Source organism: Anas platyrhynchos, chromosome 2, assembly GCF_047663525.1.
Source record: "Anas platyrhynchos isolate ZD024472 breed Pekin duck chromosome 2, IASCAAS_PekinDuck_T2T, whole genome shotgun sequence".
In the NCBI taxonomy this organism is placed as follows: Eukaryota; Metazoa; Chordata; class Aves; order Anseriformes; family Anatidae; genus Anas; species Anas platyrhynchos.
Genome location: NC_092588.1, coordinates 174996 through 187633, shown reverse-complemented (window position 1 = coordinate 187633; position 12638 = coordinate 174996). Strand labels below are relative to the sequence as shown.

At 43.3% G+C, this 12638-nt stretch overlaps 1 protein-coding gene across 36 annotated transcripts in view; it reads left to right on the top strand.

Annotated features, from left to right (window-relative positions):
* SCRIB (scribble planar cell polarity protein) overlaps positions 1 to 12638 on the top strand; it is a 114520-nt gene that overhangs the window by 40077 nt on the left and 61805 nt on the right. The gene's annotated exons all lie outside the window — the stretch shown is intronic.

The following is a 12638-nucleotide window of genomic DNA, read 5'->3' as shown; positions in this document are numbered from 1 at the left end:
TTTCCTTGGAACAGTACGTTAGTACCCATGTATTACTTGTGAGTGCTGGCCTATTTGTCTCTGTGAACTTGTGTCTGTGCTCCTTCCTCAGGGGTGAAATGGACGCTTTTCTTTCTTGGTTTTGGAGTAAGACTTTCTGGGAAGGAGCTGGCACATACTTCCATCGAAATGTGATCTGGCTTATACATCGTGTGTTGGTGTGCCCTGAAGGTCTTTCAATCTCCTTATCTGTAGATCTTTTAAAAATACATTCATGCTTCTTGCATTTCTTTTTGTATAACTCTTCTGTCATCAGTAAAGAGACAAAAAACTCACTACAAGTGCTTCCTGGTCCCTCGGTTAGCAACACACTGCTCTTGGTCCTCCTTTCTAGCTGCTAGACCTCAAATTGCGTATGCCGAATCTTCTTGCTCCTCAAGGCGCAGTAGCCCAAGAAGCTTCAGCCTTGTGTTGGACACAGTCTGCCTGCCTCCTCCTTTTGTCCTGCCCATGTTCCACCTACATCTGATAAAAGTGCCTAGAACAACTTTGAGTCAGCTGGGGAGGGCAGCTGGTTAGATGCCCTAAGTTGCTCTTGTGTCCCTGTAGTATCGTTTCCTTCTTTATACAGATCTGTTGCCTCACTGTAAAAGACCAGTGTGGCAGTGCCATGTAGGATGTGAGATGGTATTGCAGCTCCCAAGGACAAACATTCTGGAGATCCACAAGATGGGTGGAGGTGATGGCAAAGTCACCCCAGAGCAGAACAGCTTTGGGAAGCAGTTGATTGTCCTACAGCTCATGGGGAGCAGTCAGCAGTGGATAGTTGCTGACCTCTCCAGTCAGCAATAATCTGTCATTTTAGAGGGGTCACGCTGAGCACAAATCAGGACAGCAGCCGGTATGGAAGAGTTAGTCTCCAAAAGCATCAGTGAAAGCAAACTATGGGACTCAAGCTGACAGTTCTGTGAGAGCTGGATTTGTGCACTGTCCTGGTGGGACACCTCCATCATGCTCAGAGGGGTTCCCCTTGCCATCTTTTCCTAGAACATCGACTGTGAGAAGCATGTACCTCTCAATGAGTAGGGCAACAGGAGAAATATTTAGGGCCTGAAAGACTACATAGTGTCTGAGTAGAGAATCAGCTTGGGAGGTGACTGATACCAGAAATACAATCTACCTACTGTTCCCAGGGATGAATTCATATACTTGAGAAGAATCTGTTATAGCTAAACCAATGGGCTATTTCCCTGAGCAAGGCCATTGCAGAGTGGAATCCCTCATGTCTCTTGTTCAGCACAGAATAAGTTCATAATGTTGCTGTCACATTCCATGTATAATTTTATGCAGCTCTTAGAGAGATGAAACTAGTGATGTTGTCTCAGGATTGTGGTTAAGACTTAATGAACACAAAGACTGGCCTCCCCAGAGTAGAGCTGGAGACATCTGCGTGACTTCAGTCAGCACTGTAACGCAGTAGGGAGCCTAGCGCTGTGCATGCAGCTGGTACTTCCAGAGTTCCTTTGCCTGTTAGGGTAAGTGGTACTCTACTGCAGGGGAAGAAATAACTTCGTAAAAGCATTGGACTTATTGATATCTGGATTCTAGTTCCCAATGTTTTGTCATAGTCTCCATCTGTCCTATAGAAAACGGCTGTATCTGGGTTGTAAAGGAGGCTTCTGGAAGAGAAAAATAGGATATCATGCTCCTATTTGAAGGCATGAGTTTGCACTTTAAATCTGCTTAGTTTCAGAGAATTTTCAAAGAAATAGTCCAGAAAGAGCTGCTGTGCAAATTGAAGATGAGAACAATGCAAAGGAGGTCCCAAGTTCTGCTTAAGTGAGCAATGCTGCTTGGTCTGCAGTAATGGCTGGTGTCATCCTGTGTTTGCCCAGTGTTAACTTGTCTTTTACAGAGCACCCGAAAATATGAGTCATGAAGTGCCCTGCTTGTGCTGATTGAAGAGCTTTATACATTCTTGCTTCTTCTGACATGACATTCTCACAGCTGTACAAGATTGTAGAGAGGATATTTTGGTAATTTCCATCCCTATGAAAAAGCTAGGCTGATGGTAGAGGTTGAAGGTTCTTGAGTTCCTTGCTGGACGGTGGAAAAGATCCTGTCAGCTTCCTCTGCCAGATCTTGTCGCTCTGGAGTCAGAAGCAAGTCACGTCTTCTTGTTAAAGCAGTCTTATCCTGTGGAAATTGCTCAGAAATGTTACCATTTGTGTTTGAATGCAGCCTTCATGCTTGGCACAACAATTGTTGTTTGCCAGAGGCAGACTGTGACAACACAGCGTGGTCCTGAAGCATCCAGTGTTAAGTGGGGTTTAACTTTGAAAAGGTCAGCCCACTTAGTTTATAGCATTGGGATGCCCTGATGCTGCTGCAGCACTGCATTGATTTCTTGGATCCCTGCACCTTGGTGTTTTATTGTTGGCTTGGTGAAACTACAGTACTTATCAGGATATTGTCACGCTTTGAATTCTTATGTAGCAAATCTGATTTTCCCACAGTGTGATCTATGTATTTTAAACCCTGAAAAGATTAAGAAACCTCTTTTGTATAATGCAAGAAAAATATGTAATTTGCTCATCTGATTTGAGTAGGACATACTTTGAGGGAGCAGAGTCCCCTCAAAGTTACGAAAAGACACAACACTACTTTCTGTACTTGTTTTTTAAAATGTTTTATCATCCCACTGAGCAAGGAAAATGTGATGTAATCTCTGTTCAAATTTTTTTTGGCTTTTGATTCCTTGCAATACATTTTTTTAACCTTTTCCTAGTGAGATGAAAGGTCCCTCAGTATTCTTTCTTATGCTATCGCCCTATAACAGTTTGGATGTAGAGACTGTAATCTTCCCTTCCTAGATGTACTATTTTTCATTCAGGTCTACTAAGTCAGTTTGAATATGATTCACCTACAAAATGAGAGATTACTTGTCTGACTGCAGTTCATTCATCATAATATATCACTGTCAAGTGCAAATCTTATTTCCTATGGAGATTCTTGAGGACTGAGTAGTAAACTGTAGAATGATTTCTCGCTCATATGAAGAGCTGCCTGCAGTTTCCTTTTCACTCATTTAGTTCCTTTCTCAAAAAAAAAAAAAAAAGCAATAGAGAAGTGGGTTTTAACAGAGAGAGAAAAGACACCTGTTTAAGCAAAACACTACACTGCAAATCTGATCCTCCCCTTTGAAACAAGAAAACAGGATGTATGCAACAGATACAGGTCATGTTGCTTAGGACCAGCATTACATAAAAAAAACCAAAAAAACTAGGAATTTCAAAAATGCCTCTAGAAATAAATGGGACATTTGCAAGCCTTTAAAAGTTGTTCCCTACTGGAAAAATGAATTGCATTTTCTGACTGTGTCAATAGCAGAAAAGAGAACTTGTTGAATAGTTTTGAGACCTTGAAATGAAGAATGTAATCTCCAGCTTAGATCCAGGAACTGAAATGAGAAAAAAATGATGCTAGGTTGATATTTCTGGAAGTTACACTTTAACCAAAAACAACCTATATTCAATCCAGAATCAATTAGCTGAATTTAAGACTGACATAGATTAGGAAGAAATCCTGAAGTGAAGTCTCCTACCATCACTCCCTAGCAGCAGAATCACAATGCTTGAGATTGGAAGGGACCTCTGGAGGTCATCTGGTCCATTCCCCAATTAATCAGGGCCACCTAGAGCAGGTTGCCCAGGACCATGTCCGGGTGGGTTTTGAAGATCTCCACGGGGTGAGCCTGTCTGGGCAGCCTGTGCCAGTGCTCTGTGACCCGCACAACAAAATGTTTCTTGACAACCAGGGGGAATGTCTTGTGGTCCAGTTTGTGCCCATTGTCTCTTGTGCAGGCCACCAGGCACCACTGACGAGAGCATGGCTCCATCCTCTGCACCGTCCCTTCAGGTGTTTGTAGACATTGGTAAGATTCCTCTGAGCCTCGTCTTCTCCAGGCTCAGCAGTCTCAGCTCTCTCAGGCTCTCCTCACAGGAGAGGTGCTGCTTCCTCACGTTTGTAGGCCTTTGCTGGACTCTGTCCGGTATGCCCATTTCTCTCTTGTACTGGGAAGCCCCGAACTGGAGCCAGCCCTCCAGAAGTGACCTCAGCAGTGCTGTGCAGAGGGGCAGGATCACCTTCCTTGACCTGCTGGCAATGCTTTGCGTAATGCAGCCAAGGATACCCTCAGCCTCTTAGTGACAAGGGCACGCTGCTGGCTCCAGGGTCTTTTCTGCCAAGCTGCTTTCCAGGCGGGTGGCCCCCAACATGCCCTGTGCCTGGAGCTCTTCCTCCCCAAGTGCTGAGTTTGCACTTTTTGCTCAACTCTGTGAGGTTCCTATCAGCCCCTTTCTTCAGCCTGTCGAGGTCGGGACAGCAGCAGGACCCGCTGCTGTGTCCACCACTCCTCCCAGCTTAGTGGTGTCTGCAAACTTGCTGAGGGTATACTGTGCCACATCATTTAGATCACTGAGTTTGTACCGTGTTTCACAACTCAGGCAAACGTTTTATTTAATATAGATTGTGTTTTCTACTTTTCCAATGCATGCATGCATGGTCAGGTTTCTTCTGCTGGGAGGCTGTTCCAGATTTCTACTTGAATGAGTGGAAAACTTGATTGTGAACTAAACTTGCATTTGTTTATTCATTGTTTTCATTATATTTTTTTTCCTGAAAAATCTTTTCTGATGTCTGACCCTTTTTCCTTTGTGCATTTTTATGAGTGTCAGTCACAACTCCTTCGAGCCTTCATTTTGCTGATTAAAAAAAGATTCTTTAAGTCTTCTGTGATTTATTCTTTATATCTTGTCTTTCTCACTACCCTTTCGTGCACCCATTCTACTTGAACTCAAACTTCTTGACTGTTAAGATGACAGAGTTTATTCAGTCTTCAGTTCACTATATTCCATAGTTTTTCTTCCACTTATGGTGTGGCAGATTCTATTTATGAATAGGAATTCTCTTTAGCTACCTTGTTTTTATTCCTCCATTCAGTGTCAAGGATCTCAGGTTTTGTCAGGTTTAGTGCAAGAATTTTCCTTCTATCTCATTGTCACTTTGGACAAATACTTTTCTAGTGTGCTGTTCTTAGCAGCACAGAATGGAAATGAAGCAATTCTTAGTGTGAGGCTAGCCAATGAAACAAATTTTAGAAAAAATTCATAAATTTCCCAGAATTCTGTCATTTAATTACATACTGCCATTTTAATTCTATATTCCTAAAATGGACCCTTAAAACAATAAGAAATTTCTGGGCTGCAAAGGAGTTTGAATGTGAAAAAATTTAGTCAGAATTATAAAAAATGAACAACTATACCAATGATTTTAACACAAAAGAGCATCAATAAGAATAGGAATAAAAATCCGTTACTGCTAAGGAGAGGAAAAAATATAAAATTTCAGTATTACTCATTCTAGCTCAATCTGCAGTATTTCCATGTCGAGGTTTTTCTTCTAGTTCTGGGAATGGTTCAGTGCTCTGTATCTTTCTACTTGGGTTGGGGCAATCCCAGATGAATACACAGTGGGAGGAGAACTCACTGAGAACAGCCCTGGGGTTCTGGTGCATGAAAGGCTCAACATCAGCTAGCAGCGCGTGCTTGCAGCCCAGAAGGTCAACTGTGTCCTGAGCTCCATCAAAAGAGGCGTGACCAGCAGGGGACAGAGGTGATTCTCCCCCTCTGCTCTGCCCTCATCAAGCCCCACCTGGAGCACTGCATCCAGTTTTGGGGCTCCCAGCACAGGAAAGTGAGTTCAGAGGAAGGCAACAAAGACGATCAGAGGGCTGGAGCACCTCTCCTATGAAGAAAGGCTGAGAGAGCTGGGGCTGTTAAGCCTGGAGAAGAGAAGGCTCCGGGGACACCTCCTTGCAGCCTTTCAGTAATTAAAGGGGTCTTATAAAAAAGATGGAGAAGGACTCTTTGCTGGGGTAGATAATGATAGGACAAGGGGGAACGATCTTAAACTAAAAGAGGATAGATTTAGACTAGACATTAGGAGGAAATTCTTCACTTGCCCCATCCCTGGAGGTGTTCAAGGCCAGGCTGGATGGGGCCTTGGCCAACCTGATCACCTGAGTCGGTGACTTCCCTGCCTATGGTAGGGGGTTGGAGTTAGATGATCCTTAAGGTCCCTTCCAACCCAGGCCATTCTATGCTTCTGTATTTGGCAGAGAATCAGTTGCCATTCTGTGAATTTTATCTTTGTCCAATACTGATTTTGTTTATCTGTGCAGTTGAGTGTTTTCATTTCCAGTACTCTGTCCTGTTGCGTACCATGGTTTAGCCAGTCCAGTTCTTTCAGGAACCTCTCTTTTGCTGTTGATGTTTCCACGGCTGTAGGAAACCTGTGTGCCTATTGTGATGAGGAGGAAGGACTAGCTCCTTAAATCCCTATTTCTGGAATTAACGGAGGAACTAACTATATCTATATGAACCCAGAGGTTCTTATGGTTCAAAAGTCATCATCAAGAGGTGTATTTAACATATTGCATTCTTTCCATCATACTCACTTAATGTTATGTCATCCATTGTCTTGGAGCCTCTTTGGAGAAGGGGGTCTGTAGGAGTACACCTGAGCATTTAGCATTGCAGGTCACCTGTCCTGTGTCTGCTCTTCATACTACTGTCAGTCATTAGTACGCTGCCATCTCTGCCTTGCCAGGTATCCATTCCCCTTGTAACTAACAAAACATTATAAAGGAGGAATAAGCAGAATCAGAGCTAGAAAATCTTCAGATCATCTCTTCTGCCAGGGCAGGATCTTTGCTTTGTGTTCCTTTTTCCATTGTTCATTTTTAATTTAGTTCTCAACATCTCATGCAGTGATGTCTTACCTTCCATTTGCTCACTGATATTTTCAGCCTGTCCCTATGTCCTCATGAGTTACTGCTTACTGAAGCCAGACAGATTTAGCTCTTCTAATCTTTCCTGGTGAGTCAGTGCCTCTGGCTCCTGAACTGTTATGTGTCTCTTCTGTAACTACCTTCTATTTTGCTGGGATGTTCCTGGAAACAGACACAGGGTTGAATGTGATATCTGTAAAGACACCTCTGTTGGTGGATATGCCGGTCTTCATTTGGGAACTATGAAGTGCAGTTTTTAGTGAGGCATTGTGATTCTTTCAGAGGTATTTTCCCAGGTCCTTGTAATGTGTTATTAAGGATTTCTGAACTGTTTATACCATTGTACTAGATACAGTGGAGCTGCTGTCCATGAATTTGTCTCATCTCTCCAGTCCCATTGGTACACTTTTATTCTATAGTATTCACTGGCAGTAAATTGTGCAATTTAATTGTACTTTGCATTGAAAAGGTTTTCTTTTAAGAGTGCTGCTGAAAATTAATTGGGAATCCAATGGCAGTCTGGTCTGGTGGAAGGTGTCCCAGTCCATGGCAGCGGGGTTGGAATTGGATGATCTCTTTAAGGTCCCTTCCAACCCAAGCCATTCTGTGATTCTGTGACCCCTGATTTGTTGCTACAAGCATGGAATAGTCTTTTCCTATAAAGTCATTAATGTCATGAAAAAGATTTAAAAAAATAAATTACTTCCCATCCTGTCCCATACTGGAAGGATGCTATGCTCCTCTCAAAGAGAACAATTAGCATTTTTTTCTGTCAGGAATTCAAAATAACATCAGGCCTGATAAAGATCTCTGCAGAACCCTACTTCATAGTTCTTTATTTCAGTTAGTTCTTAGTTTGTATAATGTAAAACTAAAGCCAGCATCCTATGATGTCAGTGTGAATGCCTTGTGATAAGAAGTTTCATGTTTTACAAAAGCCTGCTTATTAGATTTATACTGTTAAATCTGTCAGCCAAGTTTAAAGTCTTGTCAAGGAATGGAATAATGGTGTAGGTTTTTTTGCTTATTTGAAAGACCTAATTTTCATAATATTCAACTGCTTGTTATGACTGTTACTTCTGTCTGCTCAGTAAGGGACATGCATACTAGTTCTTCTGTTTCTTTTCTGGAAGTGGTGCTAGGATGACTGACTGGTAGGTATCATCTTGTAATATCTTAATTTAACAGCACAACGTAAATGCTATTTCAGGGTATCAAGTTTCCAGGATTTTATAAGTACTCTATAAGTATATTGGAGACCTTGGTCAATTGTTAGGACTCTTGGGTACAGGTTATCTAGTTCTTCTAATTTTTGAAGTGATTATTCGTTTTGATGATATTTAATGGATTCTTGAGCTCGTGTTGGAGTGAAATGTGATTTACGTAATATGTATGCATTATCTTATTTCTATCTAAATACAGATCAGAAGTATTTATTGAATATTTGCCTTTTCCAAGTCACTGTTGACAACCCAGTCTCATCTAAAGTTTCAAGTGGAGTAAATCCAGGGATCAGACACTGCCTCTGAACGTATAGCATGCTATAAAAAGATGTCTATGCATGCAGAAACTTGCTGCCTTCCGGAAATAAAGCCCTTAAACCCTCACTCCTTTGGGTATGTCTGGAGGAACAACTTGGTCTTTCAGCAGGCTCTGAAGAGCAGCAGTTCCATACTTGGTCTGCTGAACCCTGTAAATGTCTAGATTTCTCCCTCTGTATCTGCTGCGCCCCTGCCAATAACAAGTTGCAAAAATCCTTAGTTGGCAGTTTGTAGGACACAGCACTAAATACTGTTCCAAGTCTGTTGGGCAATATTCAGATATCCCTGTCTGCTAGAGAGGAGCCTGACCATACGCGCAATGCTTCTAGTTTCTCTAGAAAGGTATACATTTACTCAATGCAATTTGGAATATCTCAGAGGATCAAGAGAATCTGTTAAAAGATTGCTATATCAAAAATCTATGAAAAACAGGTTAGATTTGAACCATGCCTTAGAATCAGAAAATATTCCAAGTTGGAAGGGACTCACAAGGATCATTGAGTCCAACTCCTAGGTTCCCAAAGGATCACCCAAAATATCTGACCACGTGTCTGAGAGCATTGCCCAAACGCCTCTTAAATTCCAGCAGGCTCAGTGCTGTGACCGCTTCCCTGGGGAGCCTGTTCCAGTGCCTGACCACCCTCCCAGTGAAGAGCCTGTTTGTAATATCCAGCCTGAACCGCCCCGGTCACAGCTTCAAGCTGTTTCCTTGGATCCTGTTGCTGGTCATCAGAGAGAAGAGATCAGCACCTGCCCCTCCGCTCCCCCTTGTGAGGAAGCTGTAGACCACTGTGAGGTCTCCCCTCAGTCTTCTCCAGGCTGAACAATCCAAGTGACTTCAGCCACTCCTCATATGTCTTCCCCTCCAGACCCTTCACCTTCTTATTATGCTCTTATTTAACTGTATTTTGGTCATTTTGTACAGAAAGATACTCTGAGAGACAGTATTGGAAGCTTTACTGAAATCCAGAAAGATTACATTGGCCAACTTCCTTTGGTCATCTGGATAGGTGATCTTATCACAAAAGCAAATTAATTTGTGAATTCATGTTGGCTACCTCCACTGTCTGTGTTGTCCTTCATGTGTTTTTTGATAACTCTTAGAATAATCTTCTCCATAATTTTACCAGGCACTGAGTATTACTTACAGGCCTGTAATTGCTAGGATCTTCTTTCTTGCCCTTCTTGAAAATTGGGACCACATTTGCCAGCTTCCAGTCAGTTGGGACCTCTCCAGATTCCTAAGACCATTAAAAAATAAATGAGAGAGGTTGTGCAATGACATCAGCCAGCTCTCTCAGTACCCTGGGATTAATCCCATCAGGCCCCGTGGACTTAAATGCACCAAGGTGGAGCAGCAAATCCTGCACAAGTTTGGGGTTGACTGGGAGTTTATCGTTCCTGCAGTCACAGTCCTCCCATTCAGGGCAGCTGGGGTACCAGAGCCCATCACTGGTGTTGAAGACAGAGGTGAAAAATGCATTAAACATCTCTGCTTTGTCTATGTCCCTGTTTGTTAGGTGACCATCCTCATCAAGTATCAGACCAATGTTTGCTCTGGTCCTCCTTCTCCTGTTACCATACTTAAAAAAGCCTTTTTTATTGTCCCACACGCTGCTTTCCAGCTTCAACTCTAATTGAGCCTTGCCTGCACAAATTCTCTCCCTACAAAAGTGAGAAGAATCCCTGTAACCCCTTAGAGGGCTGTGCTGCCATCCATACCTGGACAAGCTGGAGCACTGGGCAGTCAGGGACCTCGTGAAGTTCAGCAAAGGCAAATGCAAGGTCCTGCATCTTGGGCAGAATAACCCCATGCACCTGTAAAGGCTGGGAGCTGACCTGCTGGAGGGCAGCCCTGCAGAGAAGAACCTGGGAGCCCTGGTGGACAGCAGGTTAACCGTGAGCCAGCAACGTGCCCTTGTGGCCAAGAAGGCCGACAGTATCCTGGGGTGCATTGGGAAGAGAGCTGTCAGCAGGTCGGGGGAGGTGATCCTGCCCTTCTACTTAGCGCTGGTGACACCGCTCCTGGAGTATTGTGTCCAGTTCTGGGTTCCCCAGTACCAGAGGGATGTGGAGCTCCTGCAGTGAGTCCAGGAGGGCTACAAAGATGATTAGGGGTTTAGAGCACCTATTGTACGAGGACAGGCTGAGGGAGCTGGGCCTGCTTAGCCTGGAGAAGGGGATCTGATCAATGCGTACAACTATCTGAAGGGAGCGTGTCAAGAAGATGGGGCTGGACTCTTCAGTGGTGCCCAGTGACAAGACAAGATGCAATGGGCACAAACTGAGGCATTGGAAATTCTGGCTGAATATGAGGAAACATTTCTTTATTGTGAAGGTGAACAGAGCACTGGAACAGGTTGCTCAGAGAGGTTGTGGAGCCTCCTTTTTAGGAGATATTCGAAACCTGACTGAGTGCCATCCTGTGTAATGTGCCCTAGGTGATTGTGCTCAGCAGCGGAGTTGAACCTGGATGATCTCCAGAGGTCCGTCCCTTCCAACCTCAACCATTCTGTGATTCTGCGTAGTTCTCCCGTGTCACCCAACCTTTTTTCCGGTGACTGTATGCTTTCTTTTTCTGCCTAAGCACTTGAAGAAGATCCCTGCTTAGCCAGGCCAGCCTGCCCATCCTGTTTGACTTCCAACGTTTTGGAATTCCCTGTTCCTGTGCTCTTAGGAGGTGGTACTTAAAAAATGACCAGTAACGTTGGACCCCAGTGTATTTAAAAGCACTTTCCAGGGGACCTCACTAACTGAGCTGTCTGAAGTCTGCTTTCCCCCAGTCCAAAGTTGAAGTTTGGTGGCAGTTTTCCTCCTATCTCCAAAGATTTTAAACTCGGCTACTTCGTGGTCACTATGGCCAAGGCGACCACCTATTGCCACTTCACCCACAAGCCACAGGTCCTAGAGGACACCTTTCCTAGTCAGCTCTCTTAGTACAAGTACTAAGTTATTATCAACTACAGAATCATCTAGGTTGAAAGAGATCTCTAAGATCACCCAGTCCAACCTCTGACCTAACACTAACCAGTCCTCCACTAAACAATATCCCTAAGATCTACATCTAAATGTCTTTTAAAGACCTTCAGGGATGGTGACTGAACCACTTCCCTGGGCAGCCTATTCCAATGCCTAACAACACTTTCGGTGAAGAAGTTCTTCCTAATATCCAACCTCCCGTCTCAACTTTAGCCCATCAAGGTGCTTCAGGAATCTCCTGGACCTTTTTGTCTCAGCTATGTGATATTCCCAGTTGACATCTGGCAGGTTGAAGTCCTGAAGTCCCCCATAAGGACAAGGACAGCCAATCTAGAAGTCTCTCTCAGTTCCTTAAGGAATAATTCATCAGTGTCGTTGTCATCCTGGCCAGGTAGTCTGTAGTAGATTCTTTTTGTGAAATTTGTGAAATCCGTTGTTTTATGGGTTTTCTTTCAGTTAGTTTCAACAATCAACTTAGCGTGAAACTGAAAGTGACAACCAGTGACATCATATGTTCCCTGTTCATTGTCAAAAGCAAGTCAAAAACAGCAATCTTGTCATATTCAGTCACTGAGCAAAATCATCAGCTATCTTATTCAGAAATATTTGGATCCTGTTATTAGAATTCTCTCATTAGAATTCTACATATGGGAACCAAGTTTTCTGTAGACAAATTGACATTTTTTAATGAAATTAGATAAAAGCCTTTATAGCATTACCAAAATCCAGTGAGACTGGAGAATAAAGTGAGTATTTTCACTTAGATCCTAATAGACTTTTTCACACAAGAAGAGTTTATGTAATGTGTAAGTGGTTTTAAAGTGTGCTATCAATGATAAACAATGCTGTTTTATGCCCACCACGTTTTTGTCTCATCTGAATAACCCATGTCTTTCAGTACTTGGATTTAACTCAGTCTCCAGGTCTTGCACTACCGACAATGTATGTATGGTCAGTCCAGAATCCAGGGTTAGCTTGTGAAGATTCTGGCTCCTTTCTACTACAGCATCGACTGGGCATAAATGAAATGGCAAAGAACCTCAGTCCAGTTCTGCATCTCCTGGGGTTTTTGGTCTTAGTAGAATGTGAAGGCCCTACAAGCTGGTGCTTTTGTCACTGTAGAAAATGAAGAAAATTTGAAGGGAGGGCATTAAGGAAGGGCTCTCCTGCTTCTTTCGTTGACTGCCTTGTGGCCTGGCCAAAGCCAAGTGGATCTGATGTTGAAGCTAGAAACCTCTGCAGCAGCCGCTCTCTGTTCTGGACTTTGTTTCCAGAGAAGTGACATCTGG